The sequence below is a fragment of the Sarcophilus harrisii genome, chromosome 6 (genome assembly GCF_902635505.1).
Source record: "Sarcophilus harrisii chromosome 6, mSarHar1.11, whole genome shotgun sequence".
In the NCBI taxonomy this organism is placed as follows: domain Eukaryota; kingdom Metazoa; phylum Chordata; class Mammalia; order Dasyuromorphia; family Dasyuridae; genus Sarcophilus; species Sarcophilus harrisii.
Window position 1 is genome coordinate 126,818,648 of NC_045431.1, and position 24,397 is coordinate 126,843,044.

The following is a 24,397-nucleotide window of genomic DNA, read 5'->3' on the forward strand; positions in this document are numbered from 1 at the left end:
GTGTAGTGGTATCTCAGAGTAGTCTTAATCTGCATTTCTCTGATCAATAGTGACTTGGAGTACCTTTTCATTTGGCTAGAAATAGTTTCAATTTCTTCATCTGAAAATTGTCTGTTCATGTCCTTTGACCATTTATTAATTGGAGAATGCTTTGATTTCTTAGACATTTGAGTCAATTTACCATATATTTTGAAAATGAGGCTTTTATCAGAATCTTTGAATGTAAAAATGATTCCCCAGTTTATTGCTTCCATTCTAATCTTGTCTGCATTAGTTTTGTTTGTACAAAAAAATTTTAAATTAATATAATCAAAATGATCTATTTTGTGATCAATAATGATCTCCAGTTCTTCTGTGGTCAAAAATTCCTTTCTCCTCCATAGGTCTCAGAGGAAATTATCCTATATTCTTCAAATTTATTTATAACATCATTCTTTATGTCTTGATCATGAACCCACTTTGACCTTCTCTTGGTACATGGTATTAAGTGTGGGTCAATGCCTAGCTTCTGCCATACTAATTTGCAATTTTGCCAGCAGTTTTTGTCAAACAGTGAATTCTTATCTCAAAAGCTGGGGTCTTTGGGTTTGTCAAACACCAGATTGCAATAGTTCTTGGCTATTTTTTCCTGTGAACCTGACCTATTCCACTGATCGACTATTTTATTTCTTAGCCAGTACCAAATGTTTTGTTGACTGCTGCTTTAAAATATAGTTTTAGATCTGATAAGCTAAGCCACCTTCATTTGTTTTTTGTTTGTTTGTTTGTTTGTTTTCATTAGTTCCCTTGAAAGTCTTGACCTTTTGTTCTTCCAGATAAATTTTATTGTTATTTTTTGAGGTCAGTAAAATAGCTTTTTGGGGAGTCTGATTGCTATAGCACTAAATAAATAGATTAGTTTAGGTAGTATTGTCATCTTTATTATATTCACTTGACCTATCCAAGAGCACTTATTTTTCCAATTGGTTAGATCTTTCTTTATTTGTGTGGAAAGTGTTTTGTAGTTTTACTCATATAGTTCCTGACTTTCCCTTGGTAGATAGATTCCCAAATATTTTATACTATCAGCAATTATTTTAAATGGAATTTCTCTTTGTATCTCTTGCTATTGGATTTTATTAGTGATGTATAAGAATGCTAATGATTTATGTGGATTTATTTTGTATCCTGCAACTTTGCTAAAGTTGTGGATTATTTCTATTAGCTTTTTAGTTGATTCTCTGGGGTTCTCTAAGTATACCGTTATATCATCAGCAAAGAGTGATGATTTGGTTTCCTCATTACCTACTCTAATTCCTTTAATGTCTTTCTCAACTCTTATTGCCAAAACTAGCATTTCTAATAAAATATTGCATAGTAGTGGTGATAGTAGGCAACCTTTTTTCACCCCTGATTTTATTTGGAAAGATTCCATTTTATCTCCATTACATATGATGCTTCCTGATGGTTTTAAATAGATGCTACTGAATATTTTGAGGAAAAGTCCATTTATTCCTGTACTCCCTAATGTTTTTACTAGGAATGGGTGTTGAATTTTAACAAATGCTTTTTCAGCATCTATTGAGAAAATGATATAGTTTTTGTTAATTTGGTTATTGATACAGTCAATTATGCCAATTGTTTTCCTAATATTGTGTTCAATCAGCCCTCCATTCCTGGTATAAATCCTACTTGGCCATGGTGTATTTGTCCAGGGGATGATTTTCTGCAATCTCTTTTGTAATATTTTATTTATCAATATTCATTATGGAGAGTGGTCTATAATTTTCTTTCTCTGTTTTCTTCCTACCTGGTTTAGGTATCAGTACCATATCTGTGTCATAAAAGGAATTTATTTGGTAAGAGTCCTTCTTTCCCTATTTTTTCAAATTGTTTATATATTATTGGAGTTTTTGTTCTTTAAATATTTGGTAGAATGCACATGTAAATCCATCTTGTTCTGGGTATTTTTTCTTAGGGAGTTGATCAATAGTTTGTTCTATTTCTTTTTTTAAATGGAACTATTTAAGCAATTTATTTCCTTCTATGTTGATCTGGGCAATTTATATTTTTGTAGGTATTCCTCCATTTTTCTTAAGTTATCAATTTTATGCCAATAAAGTTATTTTGCACAATAACATCTAATTCTTGCTCTAATTTTCTCTTCATTGGTGGAAAATTCTCCCTTTTGATTTTGAAGACTAACAATTTGAATTTCCTCTTTCCTTTTTCTAATCAAATTAACTAAAGGTTTATCTATATTGTTGATTTTTTCATAAAACCAAATATTAGGTTTATTTATTAATTCAATAGTTTTTTTTAACTTTCAATGTTATTAATCTCTCCTTTTATTTTTAGAATTTCAAGTTTGATACTTGATTGAGGATTTTTAATTTGTTCTTTTTCTAGCGTTTTTCTTTGTTGCAACTCCAATTCATTGACCTTCTCTTTCGCTATTTTATTCAAGTAACTATCTAGAGATATAAAATTTCCCTTTATTACAGCTTTGGCTGCATCCCACAAATTTTGGTATGTTGTCTCGTTATTGTCATTCTCTTAGATGAAATTATTAATTTGTCTATGATTTGCCATTTCATCCATTCATTCTTTAGGATGAGTTTATTAAGTTTCCAATTACTTTTTGGTCTACTTTCCCCTGGCTTATTATTTAATGGAATTTTTATTGCATTGTTATCTGAAAAACATGCATTTACTATTTCTGCCTTTCTGCATTTGAATTTGAGCTCTTTATCTCCTAATATGTGGTCAGTTTTTGTATAGGTTCTATGAACTGCTGAGAAGAAAGTGTACTCCTTTCTGTCTTCATTCAATTTTCTCCAAACATCTATCATACCTAACTTTTCTAGTATTATATTTAGCTCTTTAACTTTTTTTTTTTAATTTATTTTGCAATTTGATTTATCTAGTTCTGAGAGAGGAAGGTTGAGATCTCCCATTATTATAGTTTTGCTGTCTATTTTTTCTTGCTATCTTAACTTCTCCTTTAGGAATTTCCATGCTATACCATTTGGTGCATATATAGTTAATATTTATATTGCTTCATGATCTATGGTACCCTTTAGCAAGATACGGTTTCATTCCTTATCTCTTTTAATTAGATCAATTTTTGCTTTTGTTTGATCTGAGATCAGGATGGCTACCCCTACTTTTTTTTTTCCACTTCACCTGGAGCATAATAGTCTCTTATCTTTATTCTGTATGTATCACTCTGCTTTGAATGTGTTTCTTGTAAACAACATATTGTAGGATTCAGGCTTTTAATCCATTCTGCAACCCATTTCCACTTTATGGGAGAGTGCACTCCATTCATATTTACAGTTAAAGCTACTAATTCTGTATTTCCTGCCATCTTATTTTCCCCAGATTATGCTTTTCTCTTTCTTTTTCCTCTATCCCTCCTCCCCAGTATTTAACTTATGAGCACTACTTGCTTCAAACAGTTCTCCTCCTGGAGAATCCTTCCTTCTTTAGACTCCCTCCTTTTTTGTTATACCTTTCCCCTTCTATTTCAGTTTTCCCTTCTATTTCGCCTACCCCTTCCCTTTTCACCATTCCCCTCCCACTTTTCAATAATGGGAGAGAAGTTTCTCTGTAAATCAAATATGTCAACATTTTCTCTTTGAAACAAATCCGCTGAGAGTAAGATTCACACAGTGTTCATTTCCCTCCCTTCTTTCCCTCAAATATAATAAGTTTCCTGTGCTTCTTTGTGAGATGTAATTTCCTTCATTCCATCTACTTTTCCATTTTTCTGGTACAATCCCCTTTCCACCTCTAATTCCTTTTTTTATATTATAACAGTCAAATCAAATTAAACATGCATGCTCTATGTAAACCCATAACAGAAATTCAGTTCCAAGAGTTCTTTTTATATTTTAATACTTCTTTTAAGTCCTATATTTGGAGTTCAAATTTTTTGTGTAGCTCTGGTCTTTCCAGTCAGAAATAATGCCCATCTTCTTTCTTGGAAGAAAATGCTTAGTTTAGTGGGGTTGTTTATTCTTGCCTGCATTCCAAGTTCCTTTGCCTTTTGGAATATCAGATTCCAGGCCCTTTGATCCTTTAAGGTGGAACCTACTAGATCCTAGGTGATCCTTATTGTGGCTCCTCTGTATTTGAATTTTTTTTTTCCTGGGTGTCTGATAGTTCTGAAATTTAGCCACAATATTCCTTGGAGTTTTAAAAATTTGGGAATCTTTTTTCAGAAGGTGTTCAGTGAATTCTTTCAATGGCTATTTTATCTTCTGATTCTATGACATCAGGGCAGTTCTCTTCGATGATTTCCTGAAAAATAGTGTGTAGGCTCCTTTTTTTTTCATCCTGGTTTTCAGAGAGTCCAATAATCCTTAGATTGTCTCTCCTAGATCTAATTTTCTGGTCAGTTGTTTTCCCAAGTTTGTATTTTACCTTTTTTCTATTTTTTTCATTCAAATTTTGCTTAACTGATTTTTGATGTCTCATTGAGCCATTCATTTCCCTTTGTTTTTCAGGGAATTATTTTCCTTTTCCATTTTGTCAAATCTATCTTTTAATGAGTTATATGCCTTTTCCAAACCCTCTTGCAACATTTTCCTTTCCTTTCCCCATTTTTCTTCTAGCTCTCTTTTAAGATCCTTTTAAATTTCTTCTAGAAGAGCCTAGGGACCAGGTTATACCACCTTTTGGGGCTTCATCTGGTGTTATGGGCCAGAACTCTGAATTTGAAACAAGGATTCTTATAAGGTGTTAAGTCAGAGGAATTGATGACAGTGGTTATCTAGTTTAGCATGGTGCTTAATAGTTCTCTAGTTCAGTACATGCACTTAGTACTTAATATAGTTCTACAAGATTCACACCTATGATAATGTAATTATAAGAAAGCATATAAGTTCTGACAAACTCATCCAGGGTCAGAGCCAAAGACAGAGGACTGGAGGTGGGAACTCAAGTTTTTGGGGCAGGCAGATTCATTCCATCATCTACTTCTGTAGTGGTTGGAGGCTGAAGCACAAGCCCAGGACTGATAAACAGATTCATTCTCTCCATCTCACACCACTGTGGTGGCAGGCCTCTCCTCCTTAGCTTCTCCACTGAAACTAAGACTCTGGAAGGCATCTAAGAAAGCTCCCAGGCTCCCAGGCAAGGTCACTAGACTGTGAAGAAGACAATAAAGGATTTTGACTTTAAAAACTGGCTATTCTTGTGGTGATTACTCAGCTGATAAGAAGGCTGCCCTAAAAACCTCCAGAAAACCAAACAAGAACATTACAATCTGGAGACAATCTGCTTTTATTCTCCTCAGGGTTTGCGATCTTCTCTTTCATCATAAAACTATCTATGGTTAGAGTTCTCTTTGCCTTTTTACTTATTTTTTTTAAAGTTCGGATCTGCTTTTAGAGCAAGGGAGGTTTTCCAGGCTTCCTGTTATAAGTTGTGAAGCTGCTGAGGCTGCTCTGGGATCATGCTGATTCACTCCTAGTGCTGAATGGGTTTGGCCAGGTCCCGTGAGATTCTGATATTTCAGGATTCACTATTAACTTTTTGTGTTTGTGTTGGATGTTTTATAACTTCTCTATTTATCTCCTGGCTTGCAACCAGGTCAGAGTAGCCACAATTGTATAGATTCATCCTTGTAGATTCTACACAGTGCATAGTCTTCACCATCCTGTGGAGACCACGCCCTGCCTCGGGTCTGTACAGTGTGTGCTGGCATCCATGCTCTGCCTGCCTGCATTTGGCCACCTCACTCTGTGCCTGACTGAAGCAGACTTTTTCTGGAGATCTTTTAAATCATCTTCTGCTGGTAATTTGCTGCACTCCCAAAATTCGTGGATTCTGCCAAACTACTTTAGAGGATGAATTTGCTAATTAATTGAGGGTCCTGGGAAAAGAACAGAAAGAAGTGTGTGTCCGGTCTGCCATCTTGGCTCCTCCCCCATAGGTTTTTTAAATGTTGTATCCCACATTTAATTTTAAGCTCTCAAAAACAAGGACTATCCTTTGCCTTTCTTTGTCACCAGCACTTAACAAAGTGCATGGAATATAGTATGTTTATTATGTTTATTAACTGCTTATTAACTGAATGACTTATCCATGACAACTCATTTACAATTAAGATATCAGGAGACCACATGAATTTTATCCACTTTACCATCATTTATGAGAATGTACAGGAAAGCTACCTCTATGTCTATCAGCTTAAAGTATATATTTTTTTCATTTTCATATAAATTTAGAGAGGTTATGTGATATAGGAGATAGACAAACACTTTTTGATTCAGAACAAATATAGGTTCAAGTCCTGCCAAAAAAAAAACATAGGAGATGTATACAAGCTTAGGCAGGTGCTTTATCTCTATGAATCCCTTAAACAAATTTTTTCCAATTATAATTTACAAAAGCAGTTGTAGACCTGTACCTCTTTAAGGAGGAACAACACTTTGTTGAGGCTTCACATAGGGGAGTCACATAGCTATTAATTGTAAAAGGCTGGACTTTGTTTTGTCCAAATGTAGCATTCTATCCACAATCCCAGGTTATCTTAAGTTAAAATAGTATTGGCCCAAAAATAATTTTGAAATTCTTTCCTTACATAGAGTATTGGATACAATTGCTGCTGATTTAATAGTTTTTTTATAAAAACATTTTTTAAATTTACAATAACATATTTAAGTATGCAGAATGAATTTTATCAGATGCACTTTTTTTCCCCTATTGAATGTGCCATTATATAATAGGCATACAGTACAGAATAAAAGACAAGTTGGACTCAGAAGATCTGAGTTCAGGTCTTGATTCTGCCATTTTCTAGCTGAGTGACCTGAGACAAGTCACTTTACTTCTATGGGAATCCATTTCCAATTCCATAAAATGGAGATGAATGCTATTTTGTTATTTACTTCATAGGATTATTGTGTTGAAAGTGATTTTTAAACTCTAAAATACACCAACCCTTGCTTTGATGATTTCATCAAGTTCCTCGCTACTAAAATCCTTCTTTGATGACACATTATGAACTACAGATGAACTCAAACTTTTGAATACTATGCTAGTAGAATATAAATCATGCTGGGTTCAGTTAAGCTGGAATAGATTTGTAAGTATCATTATTAACAATAGATTTTTTTAAATTCAATTCCATGGTTTTAAGTCAAGTCATAAAAGAGTTCTTGTATGTAATCGTTGGTTAAATAGGAATTGCGGGATTTATTTCTATTTATTTTCAGTGAAATTCTAGGGGCAAAAACATCAACTTAATTTCAAGAGGACAGATTACACTCCACAGGAGAAGTTTTTTTAACTTGCAACATAACATCTACAGTGTGTTACTGTAAATGGAGGCAGACACATGAGCATTTTTCAATTAACTAAACTTTACATCCTTGCTCCCCAGGGGCAGTATGGATAGGTTTAGAATTTTGTATTATGAAGTTCTGGCTAGCAGAATTTTAACTCATGGAATAGTTAGATACAATTCATTAAAATGTTACTATATTATGCTATCTATTGAATTATATCAGTCTTCATTAACCTAAACAACACCTGATGATTTACAAAGTTCTTCCTGCATAACAATCCTGCCTGGTAGATATTACAAATATTATCATCCATGTTCTATAAATGAGTAAATTGAGGATCAAAGGGATGGAATGTTTGTCCAACATCATACATCCTATAGATATTAGAGACTTTAGAAACTGGACTTAAACATAAGTAATTGTCTTGTGGTCTAGGTCCAGTGGTTTTTCCATGATACCACATTGTCTAGAAATATGGTACTCTCTCTTTATTGGTAGAAAGCAATGGCTTAAGCCTTCATAGGAGATGAGGTAGAGTTGGCACTGTCTTTAAGTCTTTGGTCCTCATTAAAAAAGTCACTGAGCTCATCAGATTCTGCAGTTATTTCTGTAACCTTTGGAGTGCAGCTTTAAGAGAGAAGGCATAGGATATCAACTTCACTTCAAAGTATGGGCAAAAACAGCATGAGAAAGCTAGAATTCTCCAAAATCTCCCTATCCCCAGCTTGTTACACTAATGACTTTGGAGAATTTTCCTTTAAGTTAAATCTGGGAGTCTTTCTTGATTGACTCTTGACTCTTGATTGAGTTCATTCATTCCCAGTGGGAGAGCTTCTTCATTATGTATTATCTGGTATATATTATTCTCTGATATTAGTTTGTTTGTTTGTTTTGTTTTGTTTTTAGCTATGAACTTGGATAAATAGGTTCCTTGAATATTTATTGTGGAACTAAAATTTGTTGGAAAGGGAGTCAAACTTTGGATATAAACAAAGTATCCTGATTTTTTTCACCAATTCATGAACCATAACTAGAAGTTAGATTGAACCTAAAAATCACATTCTTTAAACTAATAATATTTAAGGGAACAAATAGCTATAAATCTAGCCTAGTACTTTCTCTCCTTTTTGACAATAGCAGTGTGGTCAAACTTCTTGCTCCAACCTTTCACTTCCTTGTATGGCGGGAATTAAAGTCTCCCTTGGTGGAAATCAGGGGAAGAAGAAGCTAAGATATGTATTCTACCTTTGAACTACAGAACGATATTCCCATGCTATATTGGAGGATAGCCTCTTAACACATACAAAGCCAGAAGATGCTATGGCTTTTTAATATAACAACAAGGAAAAAAACCCCTAAATTTCTTCTGCAACATGTAAAAAAGATCTCAGGATATGTTGCAGAAGAGTTTGGAATATTTTCATGATTTCTACTCTTTTTTTTAGAAGATTTGAAAAGATATCCTTCAGTTCTGACATTTCCTAATGTCATGGAAGTGACAGTTGGTTCATGAAGCATTTTCCATACCTATAATCATTAAATGGTCCTACATAGTTGTAAAAAGCTCAAATATGGGTCTAGCAACTGATGAATATGTTTATCATCTAAACACCAGCTTATTTCATTCTGTACATACATCATTAGAAATCTGGGACCAGTAAGGAATATTTTGTACGCATGAGGAAGCACAAGGCAGGGGAGCATAAAGTACAATAAACTTAGTCACAAAACCTGCCTCAGTTAAAATTCTGACTTTATGATTGCTATCTATTTGACTTGAGACAAATAACTATCTTTCTGGACCCCAGTTTCCTCAGATATAAAATTAAAGGGTTATGCTGTAAAGTTGGAGTTGAATTTTGACTCTTAATTCAACATTAGTACTCTGGTGTTTTACCATTTGTAATTTCTTGGCTATCATCATCTCTTCTGTGAACCTCATAAGAACAAAAATTAAAGAATGGGATACTTTTCCCTCCATCTCCCCATGAAAGACAATATCATAGATCTGGTAATATTTGTAAAGTGCTCTGAAAACTCTAAAACTGTTTATGGGGTAGCCAGGTTGTGCAGTGTTTAGAACACTGGGCTTGGAAGCAAAAAGACTCATTGTCATGAGTTCAAATCTGGTCTCAGATATTTATTAGCTATGTGACTCTGGATAAGTCACTTAACCTTGTTTGCCTTGGTTCCTTATCTGTAAACTAAGCCAGAGAAGAAAATGACAAACTATTACATTATCTTTGACAAGAAAACACAGAAATGTGGTCACAAAGAATAGGACAAGACAGAAATGATTTCACAACAATATGATTCACGTTATCATTATCATGATATCCCAGTAGCATATAGGTTAATAAGCAGAGAAAACAGAATCTTTGAATAGACATTACATAGTAACCAAATGCATATTCCATCTCCCCAACACCTCTTTCTAATAGTCTTCTCTAGTCACCTATTTCAATGGATGATAACACAATCATAGTGTATCAAAGGCATTTCCAGATAATCAAGGTCATTTCCAGATATAATAGACACAATGCTAAGATGTTAAAGGTGTGAAAAATGTATTCAATTGTCCTTTTATTTTGTATTCATGTTACCAAATAATCAGATTGATGGAAAATTTTCACTGACTAACTGATTTTTCCCTTGCACATAATTTTCTGGATATCTGGATATCCAACAACAGCTTAAGTAAAAAAAAAAATTACAGTTTTTAGATAAACACATTCCCTGGGCATTCTTTGTAGGCATTAATATTTATTTATTATTTATAAGAAAAAGAAAACATGGAAAAAATGCCTGTTTTGCAATTTAGTTTGTATTTTTATTTTGAGTTACATTTTTAGGTCAAGTCTGTTAAATTCATTAGTGTGTCTCTGATATCTTAACATTGCATATTTACAATATGCCATAACTAAAGTTTAACTCAAAAGAAAAGGCTTCCTGTGTTTTCCTGCCATCAGCAGCTCTCAGTCAGGCTCTACCTGTCTAACAGTTTCATTTTATTTTTCTGATTCAGATGGAATGATGTTAGATGAAATTCAATTTCTAAAGCATACTTGTTGCAAAAGGTTGGAAACATTTTTCTATCTTATCTCTTGTCCATAGCCATGTGTTATTACACTGTATATGCAATTTATATATGCATTTGTTAGATAGAGTCAAGCCTATGGGTTTGGGGTTGGGGGAGATCTCTAAATGGGTGATTTTCAGGTCCACACTTTCCTCAGAAAGCAATATGGTACACCAGGAGGTACACCAGTCTCTTAGTGCTATCATATTATGATCTAGTGACCCTGAAAATAGGGTCAGAAGGAGGTCTCACTGCTAACTGGAAAACTAATCAATATAATTCTACCAAAGCATTGGTCTCCAAATAACATTGCTGCTCTCTCCCCAAGCCTCTTCTCCTCCCCCTCTAAAGTCCTTTTCACTGCCAGACCTCTAAGTCTTAGTCTAATGAATTTCTCTAATATTTTAAAGGATTTGAACCAATGTTAAACAAAAAAAAAAATCAGACACTTCAGGTATGTTTTCATTCATATGTAGGAAAATGTATCCTGTTCCAACAGTATATTTTAGAAAACATTTAATTTGGTTCTGGATTTTTTCTTTACTTGATGAGAAAAGTTGTTAATGTCAAATAAATTCAAAAAGAAAATTTAGTACATTACTAAAGCATGAATAGAAGTCTTTACTTCCATCCCTGGAAATATAATTTCTATACTTTGCACAGTGATTTCCAATTCTAGCTGGCAAGTTAAGGAACTTCACATTGGCCTGTTCCTTCCATTTATTTCAGATCAGGCATAGTAACTGAGAAGAATGACAGAGAAACAAAGGGTAAAAGGTCACTGGTGACTAATTTTCTGAAAACTAGCCGCTTGTGTAAGTAATAGAACATTTATTGCCTTTCAATGTTGTCCCAGCAATGAGCTCAAAAATCCATAAGAATTCCCAGAACTGGCCTTTATTAAGGCAAAGGCCTGGATTAGTTTAATGTGCAATTTAAAGTCACTGTCTGCCAATAAATATTTTGCCTACTTTTCTTAAGTAGGGCCAGATTCCAATTTTTCTCTCCATTCATGCTCCCCATAGAGTTGTTCAAAAAAGTTGCTCATTTTTGGGGGAATGGAAGCTGTTTTTGTATTTTTTTAATTATCAAAACAATTTGTAAGATTATTTTTTCTATATAACAGTTCAGAAAGATATTATTACCTGTTTAAATGAAGTGAAGAGATGTGTAAATGTGTGTATGTACACAAATGACAATAGACAAGAATTTGAAATGTGCTCAAAATCCAAAGATTTTGCTAGATTCCCTATTTTCCGTTACTTTATAATCTAAAATATCACAAATATTCTTGAATATTTCTCTTTTAAATTTAGATCATTATAGATTGCATAGTAATTATTGCTAAGCATTATAAAATCCTTGTGATAGTAATTTTTGTCAGACCAGAGTGATGTCATAGGAATAGACTGGACTCCTAACTCCAGAAGATCTGAATTCAAATACCCTTGCTGAGATGTACTAGTTGTGTGACAACAGGACCTATCAGATAACATCTCAGACACAATTTCCTTATCTATAAAATGGAGATATTGATAGAACCTCCCTTATAGGATTGTTTAATTAATTTTGTAATTTAATTTTAATTAATTAATTGTTAATAATTTAATTGAGGATTAAATGACATATGCAAAATACTTTACACACTTCAAAATATTATATGAATGTTAGCTATAAGTGTTTTGATGTCACCTTGTGAAAATAAGTTGTGGAAATATTAGGTTCTACATATCTCTTTTAGTTCTAGTATGATGTTATCTGATGAATTATTAGACAAAATTACTTTGAGATATTAAAGTGAATGAAATTAATAATTTAAAAAATATTTTCAAAGGTGGTCAAAGGTACATTTAATGAATGTACCATAATAAGGGAAAAACAAATAGGATAATGGAATTTGTAAGACATTGATAGCACTAGAAATCTTTTGCTAACTTAGTAACAATTGAATTTAGAACTTATTTAACATGCATTTTTATAATTGAAAGTTCCTTTTCTGACTAATTTCCTTCTTCCTAGATGCAGAGAAATATTTCTTTAGCTCCTGGTGGCTGTGAGTTGATGGTCTCTCCTGTTCTAACTCCCCTATGAATGTCACTTATCCCAGGCGTTGTCTTTTTCAAGGTGAATTATATTGGCCTAGGGTTACAAATAATTGAGTTATTTTGGGGAATATACAACTGCTTTCTATAAATCTATAAAGCTCATTGAAATCCGTTCAATCTAATTCAATAAATAGTATTGTGATTAGTAATCTAAAGGATGACATCTTTTAGGAGGTTATGTTCTGCTTCAGGCATATAATAAATAATCAGACTTCTAGGTGGCATAGTGAATAGAGTTTTAGAATTAAAATTGGGAAGACCTTACTGAATCCTGACTTTAACTGTGTAACTCTGGGAAAGTGATTTAACCTTTATCAATTTTACTTTCCTCATCTGCAAAATGGGAACAATAATAAAATTTAATTCACAGGTTTGTAATGAGGATCAAATATACAAGATTTAGAAAGAACTTTCTGAAACTTAAATGTGATCAGAGATAAATGCTAGTGCGGGGATTTGTCATAATTGGTATTAAGAAGTAATACTAAAGAGGTCTAAAAGTAGGGATGGCTTGATGATGCTCAAACTGAGCTATCATTTTAGGTTTCCTGTCATCCCAACTCCAGGCCCAGAGTTCTTCACTGACCCACCTAGTTGCCCAATTAAGCCTTACCTGACATATAAGGTGAAACATATGGGGTCTGTTTGGGCTTTTTTGTGTGTGGTTGTTTTGTGTTTGATTTTTGGCAGCATGTTTTAGGAATTAATAAATCTTATTATATTCCTAAAATGGTAAACAGGATCAAGTGAATGAAAAAATGAGAGTAATGAGAGATTTTTAATTTTTAATTTCTGAAAAGTAAATGAATTTTGCTTGGTTTCAGTGGGAGATGTGCCTCAGGGGAACTGATCGCCATTAGTAGAGATCAAATATTATATGCCAACTCATAGGGAATGTTGTAAAAGTTCATAGGATCATAGATTTAGAACTAGATGGTGCTTTTCAGAACACTCAGCCAAATTCCTTAATTTTATGGATGAGAAAACTGAGACTGAGAGAAGTTAAATGATTTATCCCTCATCACAGATGTATTAGTAGCAAAACTGGGATTTCCATTCAAATAGATTGCTGCAGATTTGTGCTTATTTAAGAGGCTTCTAATTTTTTTAATTAAAGCTTTTTATTTTTCAAAACATATGCATGAACAATTGTTCATGCATATGAATGAATGAATATGAATGAAGAATTCTTCAACATTAGCACTTGCAAAATCTTGTGTTGCAATTGCCCCACACACACCCTCCCCTAGATGGCAAGTCATCCAATATATGTTAAACATGTTAGAAATATACATTACATCTAATATATGTATAAAAAATTTATACAATTATCGTTCTACACCAGAAAAATCAAAACAAACAAGTTAAAAAAAGAAAAAAATGAAGCAAAATAAAATGCAAGCAAACAGCAACAAAAAAGAGTAAAAATGCTATATTGTGAATCACATTCAGTTCCCACAATCCACTCTCTGGGTGTAGATGGCTCTCTTCATCATAAGATCATTGGAACTTGCCTGGATCATCTCATTGTTGAAGAGAGCCCTATCCATCAGAATTGATCATAATATAATCTTGTCATTGCCTTATATAATGATTTTGGGGTTATGCTCATTTCACTTAGCATCAATTCATATAAGTCTTTCCAGGGCTCTCTGAAATTATCCTGCTTGGTTGTATCTTACAGAATAATAATATTCCAAAACATTCATATACCACAATCTCCAATCGATGGGCACTGATTCAGTTTCCAGTTTCTTGCCACTACAAAGAGGGCTGCCACAAAATATTTTTGCATATGGGGGTCCCTTTGCCTCCTTTAAGATCTCTTTGGGATATAATCCAAGTAGAAACATTGCTGGATCAAACAGTATGCACAGTTTGGAAACTTTTTGAGCATAGTTCCAAACTGCTCTCCAGAATGGTTGGATCTGTTCACAGTTCCACCAAAAATGTATCAGGATCCCAGTTTTCCCATATCTCCTCAAACATTTGTCATTATCTTGTCAATATTAGCCAATATGAGAAGTGTGTAGGGGTATCTCAGAGTTGTCTTAATTTGCATTTCTCTGATCAATAGTGATTTGGAGCACCTTTTCATATGGCTAGAAATTATTTCTATTTCTTCATTTGAAAATTGTCTGTTCATATCCTTTGACCATTTATCAATTAAAGAATGGCTTGAATTCTTATAAATTTGAGTCAATTTTCTATATATTTTAGAAATGAGGCCTTGATCAGAACCTTTGAATGTAAAAATGGTTTCCCAGTTTATTGCTTCCCTTCTAATCTTGTCTGCATTAGTTTAGTTTGTGCAAAAACTTTTTAACTATACTCAAAATGATCAATTTTGCAATCAATAATGATCTCCCATTTTCTTTGGTCACAAATTCCTTCCTTCTCCACAAGTCTGAGAGGTAAACTATCCTATGTTCTTCTAATGTGTTTATAATATTCTTGATGTCTAGATCATGAACCCATTTTGACTTTATCTTGGTATATGGTGTTAGGTATGGATCAATTCCTCCTTTCTGCCATACTAGTTTCCAATTTTCCCAGCAGTTTTTGTCAAACAGTGAATTCTTATCCCAAAAGCTGGGGTCCTTGGGTTTGTCAAACACTAGACTACTATAGTCATAGAATATTTTGTTTTGTGAACCTAACCTATTCCACTGATCAACTTTGCTATTTCTTAGCCAGTACCAAATGGTTTTGATGAGTGCTGCTTTATAATAGTTTTAGATCTGGTACAGCTATGCCACCTTAATTTGCATTTTTTTCATTAATTCCCTTGAAATTCTTGACTTTTTGTTTTTCTAGATGAATTTTGTTGTTATTTTTTCTAGGTCAGTAAAATAGTTTCTTGGAAGTTTGATTGGTATAGCATAAAATAAGTAAATTATTTTAGTTAGTATTGTCATTTTTATTGTATTTGCTCGACCTATCCAAGAGTACTTGATATATTTTTCAAATTGTTTAGACCTGACTTAATTTGCATGGAAAGTATTTTGTAGTTTTGTTCCTATAATCCCTGACTTTCCCGTGGCAGATAGATTCCCAAATATTTTATCCTATCAACAGTTATTTTAAATAGAATTTCTCTTTGTATCTCTGCGGTTGAATTTTGTTAGTGATGTATGAATATGCTCATGATTTATGTGAATTTATTTTGTATCCTGCTACTTTGCAAAAGTTGTGGAATATTTCTATTAGTTTTTTAGTTGATTCCCGGATATTCTCTAAATATATCATCAAATCATCTTCAAAGAGTGATAATTTGGTTTCCTCATCTTTTCTAATTTTTTAAATCTCTCTTTTTTAACTTGTTATTGCCAAAGCTAGAATTTCTAAGGGTAATAGTGGGAAATCTTGTTTCAACCCTGATCTTATTGGGAATGGTTCTAGTTTATCCCTATTACATATGATGTTTTAAAATAGATGCTATTGACTATCTTAAGGAAAAGTCAATTAATTCTTATGCTCTCTAATGGATTTAATATGAATGGATGTTGGATTTTATCAAATGGGTTTTTCTACATCTATTGAGACAATCATACGGTTTTTGTTAGTTTGGTTATTGATATAGTCAATTATGCCAGTAGTTTCCCTAATATTGAACCACTCCTGCATTCTTGGTATAAATCATACTTGATCATAGTGTATTATCCTGGGGATGACTTTATGTAATCTCTTTGCTTATATTTTATTTAAGATTTTTGCATCAATATTCATTAAGAACATTGGTCTATAATTTTCTTTCTTTGTTTTCTTCCTACTTAGTTTAGGTATCACTAGCATTTCTGTTCATAAAAGAAATTTGGTAGGAGTCCTTCTTTCCCTATTTTTTCAAAAGCTTATATACTATTGGAGTTAATTATTCTTTAAATATTTCATAGGATTTATATGTAAATCAATATGGCCCTAGAGATTTTTTCTTAGGGAGTTGATTAATATCTTGTTCTATTTCTTTTTCTAAAATGGGAGTATGTAAGTGATTTATTTCTTCTTCTGTTAATCTGGGCAATCTATATTTTTGTAGATATTTTTCCATTTCACTCAGATTATCAAATTTATTGACATATAGTTGGGCAAAATAATTCTTATTTCTTGCTCTAATTTCTTCTCCATTGGTGAAAAGTTCTCCCTTTTTATATTTGAGATAACAATTTAATTTTCCTCTTTCCTTTTTCTACTCAAATTATCTAAAGGTTTATCTATTTTGTTTTTTTTCATAAAACCAACTCATAACTACATATATATATATATATATATACACACACACACACACACACACACACACACACACATATATTGGATTTAACATATATTTTAACATATTTAACATGTATTGGACTACCTGCCATCTAGGGGAAGTGGTGGGGAGAAGGAGGGGAAAAGTTGGAACAGAAGATCAGTTGTTTTTCCCAAGTAGGTATTTTACATTTTCTTCATTTGATTGTTTGGTTTTGATTCACTGATTCTTGATGTCTCTTTGAGTTATCCCTTTCTTTGTATTCAGTTATGTTTTTTAGTGAATTATTTTCTTCATTTACTTTTTTAGTTCTTTTTGTATTTGTCTAATTGATTTTTTTAAATGAGTTGTTTTGTTTTTTGAATTTTTTTCCATTGCACAAATGCTGTTTTTTAAGGAGTTATTATCTTTTTCCATTTCACAAATTCTGTTTTTCTGAGGGTTGTTTTCTTTTTCCATTTCTGAAATTATGTTTTTCAGGGAATTGTTTTCTTTTTCCGTTTTGTCAAATCTATTTCTAAGGAGTTATATGCTTTTTCCATTTCACTAAGTTTATTTTGTAACAAATTTTCTTCAAATAATTTGTCTCCTTTTCCAAACCCTCTTGCAAAGTTCTAATTTCTTTTCCCCATTTTTTCTAGCTCTCTTTTAAGATTTTTATTTTTTTTTCTAGGAGAGTCTTGTGTGATGAGGCCCAATTTATATCACCCTTTTATATCTGGAGACGATCTGCTTTTAGTCTTTTCAGGTTTTGAAATCTGTTCTTCTCTTTCACTAGAAAAACTATTTGTGATCAGACTTCTTTTTGCTTTTTTACTTATTTTTTTAAAAAGTTTGGATCTGCTTTTATGACAAGGTAGACTGTTTAAGCTTTCTCTACAAACAGCAGTGGCTACACTGAGTCCCTGCTGACTCATTTCTGGTGCTGGGTGTGTGTGGCCATGTCTCATGAAATTCTGTTGTTTCAGGGTTCACTATTTACCTTTTCTGTTTGTGTTAGATGTTTTATAACTTCTCTCTTGAGCTACTGGATTGAAGCCAGGGCAGACTAGCCAACATTTCTATAGATTCCTCCCCATAGATTCTTCAGCACACCACACCAGTACTTTTTACCACCTGCAGCCCCCAGCATCTTTGCTCAGCTTGCATGCACTTGGCTGGCCTCCCTCAATGCCTGTTTAAAACAGACCTTCTGGCACAGGTAGGTGGCATAAGCCCTATAGTCAGGAGGAACTGAGTTCAAATCTGGTCTCAGACACTTAACTCCAATTGCCTTAGCAAAAAAAAAAAAAAAAAAAAAAAAACAAACCAAACGAACAAAAAAAGACATTTTCTGATGATCTTTGAAATTATCTTCTGCTGGTAATTTGTTATACTTTCAAAATTTGTGGGTTCTGCCAGTCCAGAATTAATTTAGAGGCTGGATTTGCTAATTGATCTGAGAGTCATTGGATGAGGTCAGAAAGAAGTGTGTGCCCTGTCCACCATCTTGGCTCTGCCCCTCTGAGATTTCTAAAATTTTAAGAGACTTATTTTGGGAAGGTGTTTCAATTATGTTATTGTCATTATCAATTCCCATTATAAATAATGAATTTTTAATGCTTAGGTTTATTAGTGTGTACCTTGCTCACTTTCATCTATTATTTTCTCTCATCAGAATGTTAGCTCTGTGAACACAAAGACTAAGATTCTAACTTGTTTTGATTTGTTTTTATTTCCAGTACTTAATACAGTGCCTGACTTGCAGTAAGAATTTAATAAGTGCTTGTTGATGCGAATGTTTTTACACTGATACTTATTCTTTTAATAACTAAGTTTATTAAAAATTATTTTGGGGGAAAAACATAATTATAATTCCTAACATTGCTTTAGCATGAATTAGCAATTTCAAAGAATTTCATATGGATGACATTTGGGAAAAATAAATTACTAATAGAGCCCAGATTATTCTTTAAATTTTAATTAAATTATAAACTTCATGAAGCTAAGATTTTTGTCTTCTGCTTCTTCTTTTTTTTTTGTAATCACCCTCCTATCCCAAATCTAACAATTACCAGGCACATGGAATGGTGTTTATTCATTTAAATCATTCTGATGTGTAGTTTGTCACTTTGCCTAGGTATGTCCCATGTTTAAGCTTCCCAATTGTGAAAATGAACTATAATTTATTTTCCCATTATATCATTACTTAAACAAAACCTATTTGCATGGCAAATGTTCATTCTTCATCAAGTACTCATCATTTGAACAATCATTTAATAAAGTGCAAAATGGAAATCTACACTACCTTAGAGGGTACAGCAACATTTCATATTAGGAATGTAGCAAGTTTGATCTAGCAGTCATATTATTCATTATTTTTATGATTTCTGTGAACACCAAGAAAATGGACTACATTTGCTTCTAAAGTAACAGCTTGTATTTATTGGTATTGGAAAAATAATTAACTTCAGAATCCACCATGAGCAAATTGTTTTAGGATAAATAAAGTTTTTGGAAGAATGATAGGTGCTATTAATATAATGTAGCACTTACCCTTTTAGGTAAAAATCAAAAGGAATCATTTTCCCATTTTATAGCTGAGGAAATGAAAGATCAGAGTTATGTGATTGGCCCAAGGTCACATAGCAAATACTTATGTGATGTAGGATTTGAATTCAGGCCAATCAATCAATTAACATATGTTGTCAGGCATTGTGCCAAGCAATACAAAAGAAGCAAATTCAGTCTCTGCCCTCAAGGAGTTTACAATATAGTAGGGGCAAAAATGTTCAAAAAGATATATACAAAGAAAGATAAAATTTAAAATAATTAAATATGTTAAATATAATTAAATATTAAAATAATTAAAAGGTACAGAATTTTTCATGCTCATTGTATTGTCAACTTGATTTCTCCTTTTCTACAAGGCAATTTAGTTCAATCTGACAGACATGTTTTTAATGCCTATTATATATTCAAAGAACGTTTGAGTCAGGGCTAAGATGACACAAATAAATCAAATAAAAATTATAATGTAAGAGTGAATAATACAGACATCTGAAATGTTCTAAGAATTCAAAATTGTATGGAAAGGCGTCTTCTAGTAGATATCAAGAAAGAAAGATTTGCATGAGAAACAATGTTGGCAACTGGGTAGAACACGGATTTGAGAAGAAAGAAATGGAAAGAATTGAGCAAGAAGAAGTTGAAGGCTATTGCAATAATTAAGGAAAAGGGTGATAAGATTAAAATAGAATGGGTGGTTGGAGGGAGAAAAGGTAATTGGGTGCCTACCATTCACGGGAGGCTGTGCAAAATACTTTACTAATGTTATCTAATTTGATCTTCACAACAATCTTGGAAATATGCACTATTACCATTTTTTTTTTAACAATTCAAAAAACTTGAGGCAAATGAGGTTAGTGACATATTTGGGTTTACAAAGCTTTTGAAAGTCTGAGGCTGGATTTAAAACCTCACTTAAAGTCCATCACTTTATCCAATGCACTATGTAATAATAATGGTAAGAGTTCCAAATAGGCTTTCTTATGACATTTTCCAAAGGCTGATTTATTCATTGAGAGTACGTTTTATTGGAGCAGCCAGATGGCACAGTAAATAGAACACAGTCCCTGAATTCAGGAGGAACTGAGTTAAAATCCAGTTTCAGAAAATGAACACTTACTGTGTGATCCTGGGCAAGTCATTTAGCTCCAATTGCCTCGCAAAAAAAGTGGCTTTCCCACTAGGATTGGCAGTGATGCTGCTTCTTACAATTTTTGAAAATCCTCTTAAATTAGCAGATACAGTATTAGAAGGGGGCAAATGTATCATGAATTAGAAAACTACTTTGTAAAGACAAACTAAAATAGCTATTCAATTACTTTTATTTTTATATCTTGGCTGTTTCTATATACATCATTCACTTTCCCAGTCCCAGTTTGAATTCTCTTTTGTTAAAAAAAAATAAGGAAAACCAATATATATATAGAAATCACATCTAAAAATATATGTAGCTTTCTGTTCTAGTAGTCTCTGCAAAGAACATACATAGAACAATATAGACATATGGACATACATAGATGAAAACATACAAATATAGACATGTAAACATATATATATATATGTATTCAGAGAGAGAGAGGGAGGGAGGGAGGGAAAGAGGGAGGAAAGGATGAAGAGAGCAAGGCAAGTAGGATGTAGAGGGGGGAGAGAGAGAGAGGGAGGAAAGAGCTTGTATAAGAAAAGGAAAGAAGAGGAATGGGAGATGAAAATAGAGGCTTCAGTATGGTAAACTAGAGAAGAGAAAGCTAACTGGCTCTCTAAAGCTAACTAAAATCAATATAGTTTTCAAGGAGAGAGATTTTAGTTGAGGATAAGAAAGAATTTTGAACTAATGAACAAAAAGGAAACACTAGAATGATTATGATTTTTTTTTAGAAGAGCTTCCCTGAACCCTTCCAACTCCCTTTTATGCCTTATCTTCTCCATTAGAATGAAAATTCCTTGAGGGGAGCAATTGTTTTTTGCTTGTATTTTTATTTCTGGTGTTTTGCATAATGCCTGTCACATAGTAAATACCTGCTAAAATCACTATTATTTGTTTTTGGTACATTGGTTGAGATCTTGAGAGAAATTCAATGACAGAACCATTTAGTGAGAGTATGCTGCATGTAGAAAAGATTTGGGATGGTGCTAAGGAAACCTGCTTCTAAGAAAGATATGGACTAGAAGTACTTCTTTTAACCTCTGATTTCTTGTAACATATATAATTGGTTCCAAACTGATAACGTTCTGTTTAAGAGCCTTTTATAATTGGCTATGTAGCCAAAACTAGGCATACCTTCTAAATAATCCCATTTTCCTTTCAGGGGCACTCTTGAGGACTTTTTTACCCTCTCAGTCCACTGAAAAACCATGCTAATAAGATGAGAGGCCTCAGGGTCTTCTCCAATCTGAGGTCATGTGATCCTATGAAATATTCTTTCTCTTGTAAGAGGATGAAAGTCTTCCATCTTGGGAGGTTGAAAAGACAGTATCCAGCATCCACTGTCTCAAAGTTTGGGTTTGGTAGTCAATCAATCAAACATTAATTGAATATCAGGCACTTTGAAAAGTAATGGAGGTGCAAAAAGAAGCAAAAGAAAGCCATTGATCAATTAAAACTGAATTAGATCTTTTTTAGATCGAAGAGATCTGCTTCCATCAGAATACAGTATTGTTATTGAAGTGTATAATGATCTCTTGGTTCTGCCCATTTCACTCAGCATCAGTTCATGTAAGTCTCTCCAAGCCTCTCTATATTCATCCTGCTGGTCATTTCTTACAGAACAATAATATTCTATAACATTAATATACCCACAATTTACCCCAAAATTCTCCATTTGATGGGCATCCATTAATTTTCCAGTTTCTAGCCACTACAAACAGGGCTGCCACAAACATTTTGGCACATACAGGTCCCTTTCCCTTCTTCAGTATCTCTTTAGGATATAAGCCCAGTAATAACACTGCTGGATCGAAGGGTATGCACAGTTTGATAACTTTTTGGGCATAATTCCAGATTGCTCTCCAGAATGGTTGGATTCGTTCACAACTCCACTAACAATGCATCAGTGTCCCAGTTTTTCTGCATCCCCTCCAGCATTCGTCATTATTTTATCCTGTCATCTTAGCCAATCTGACAGGTATGTAGTGGTATCTCAGAGTTGTCTTAATTTGCATTTCTCTGATCAATAGTGATTTGGAACACTCTTTCATATGATTGGAAATAGTTTCAATTTCATCATCTGAAAATTGTCTGCTCATATCCTTTGACCATTTATCAATTGGAGAATGACTTGATTTCTTATAAATTAGAGTCAATTCTCTATATGTTTTGGAAATGAGGCCTTTATCAGAACCTTTAACTATGAAAATGTTTTCCCATTTTGTTACTTCCCTTCTAAACTTGTTTGCATTAATTTTGTTTGTACAAAGGCCTTTTAATTTGATATAATCAATATTTTTCTATTTTGTGATCAATAATGATCTCTACTTCATCTTGGGTCACAAATTCCTTCCTCCTCCACAAGTTGGAGAGGTAAACTATCATATGTTTCTCTAATTTATTTATAATCTCATTCTTTATGCCTAAATCATGGACCCATTTTGATCTTATCTTGGTGTACGGTGTTAAGTGTGGGTCCATACCAAATTTCTGCCATACTAATTTCCAGTTTTCCCAGCAGTTTTTGTCAAATAGTGAATTCTTATCCCAAAAGTTGGGATCTTTGGGTTTGTCAAACACTAGATTGCTATAGTTATTGTCTATTTTGTCTTGCGAACCTATCCTATTGCACTGATCAACTAATCTATTTCTTCGCCAATACCAAATGGTTTTGGTGACTGCTGCTTTATAATATTTTAGATCAGATACAGCTAGGCCATCTTCATTTGATTTTTTTTTTTCATTAGTTCTCTTAAAAGTCTTGACCTTTTGTTCTTCCATATGGATTTTGTTGTTATTTTTTCTAGGTTAGTAAAATATTTTCTTGGGAGTCTGATGGGTATAGCACTAAATAAATAAATTAGTTCAGGGAGTATTGTCATCTTTATTATATTTGCTCAGCCTATCCAAGAGCACTTAATATTTTTCCAATTATTTAAATCTGACTTTATTTATGTGGAAAGTGTTTTGTAATTTTGATCATATAATTCCTGACTTTCTGTTGGTAGATAGATTCCCAAATATTTTATGCTATAGACAGTTATTTTGAATGAAATCTCTTTTTGTATCTCTTGCTGTTGGGTTTTGTTGGTGGTGTATAAAAATGCTGAGGATTTAGCTGGATTTACTTTGAATCCTGCAACTTTGCTAAAGTTATGAATTATTTCCAATAGCTTTTTAGTAGAATCTCTGGGGTTCTCTAAGTAAACCATCATATCATCTGCAAAGAGTGATAGTTTGGTTTCCTCATTACCTACTCTAATTCCTTTAATCTCTTTCTCAACTCTTATTGTTGAGGCTAGCATACCTAGTACAATATTGAATAATAATGGTGACATGTCCTAATATATGGTCAATATTTGTATAGGTTCCATAAACTGTGGTGTTCCTGTTCTTTAAAATAAAATGGTTCTCTCTGGGAGCAGGTTTCTTGGGGAGGTTTTCTGGAGGCAGCCTTAGTTTCAGTTAAAAGTAATAATCACCCAAATGCAGCCAGGTGCTAAAAGTTCAAACCTTTTATTGCTTCCTCCAAAATAGCCCGGTTAGTTTTCTTAGAGGCCTATCTTTCTGATTGATTTCAAGAGCTCTTGCAGACTGTCCCTTGCTTCTGCCTCTGCTTTCTTCAGCCTCCAGCCAGCACCTTCTTGCCTGGGGTTGGGCAGCTTTCTGAAGAGCCTTTAAGACTAGCATTGGTCTCAGTGGGGGAAGTGCAGGAGCCCAGCGACCACAGCTATGTGAAATGAAGTGAATCTGGTTGCGCCTCCGAGACTGGGCTTTTGCTGAACTGGCTTGATGCTCTCCTCTCATTGTTTTCAGGTCAACTCCCAACTAAGCCTCTGTCCACTTCTTATATATCATCTCCCAAAGGGATTCCCAAAGGAATCCCTCCAAGGGAGGGATTAAGGGAGGTGTGAATTTGGATATCTCATACTAAATCCTGAAATCTCCCAAACCTGTGAACTCCAATGAGTACTTAAATACTTCTTGCTTAAATGA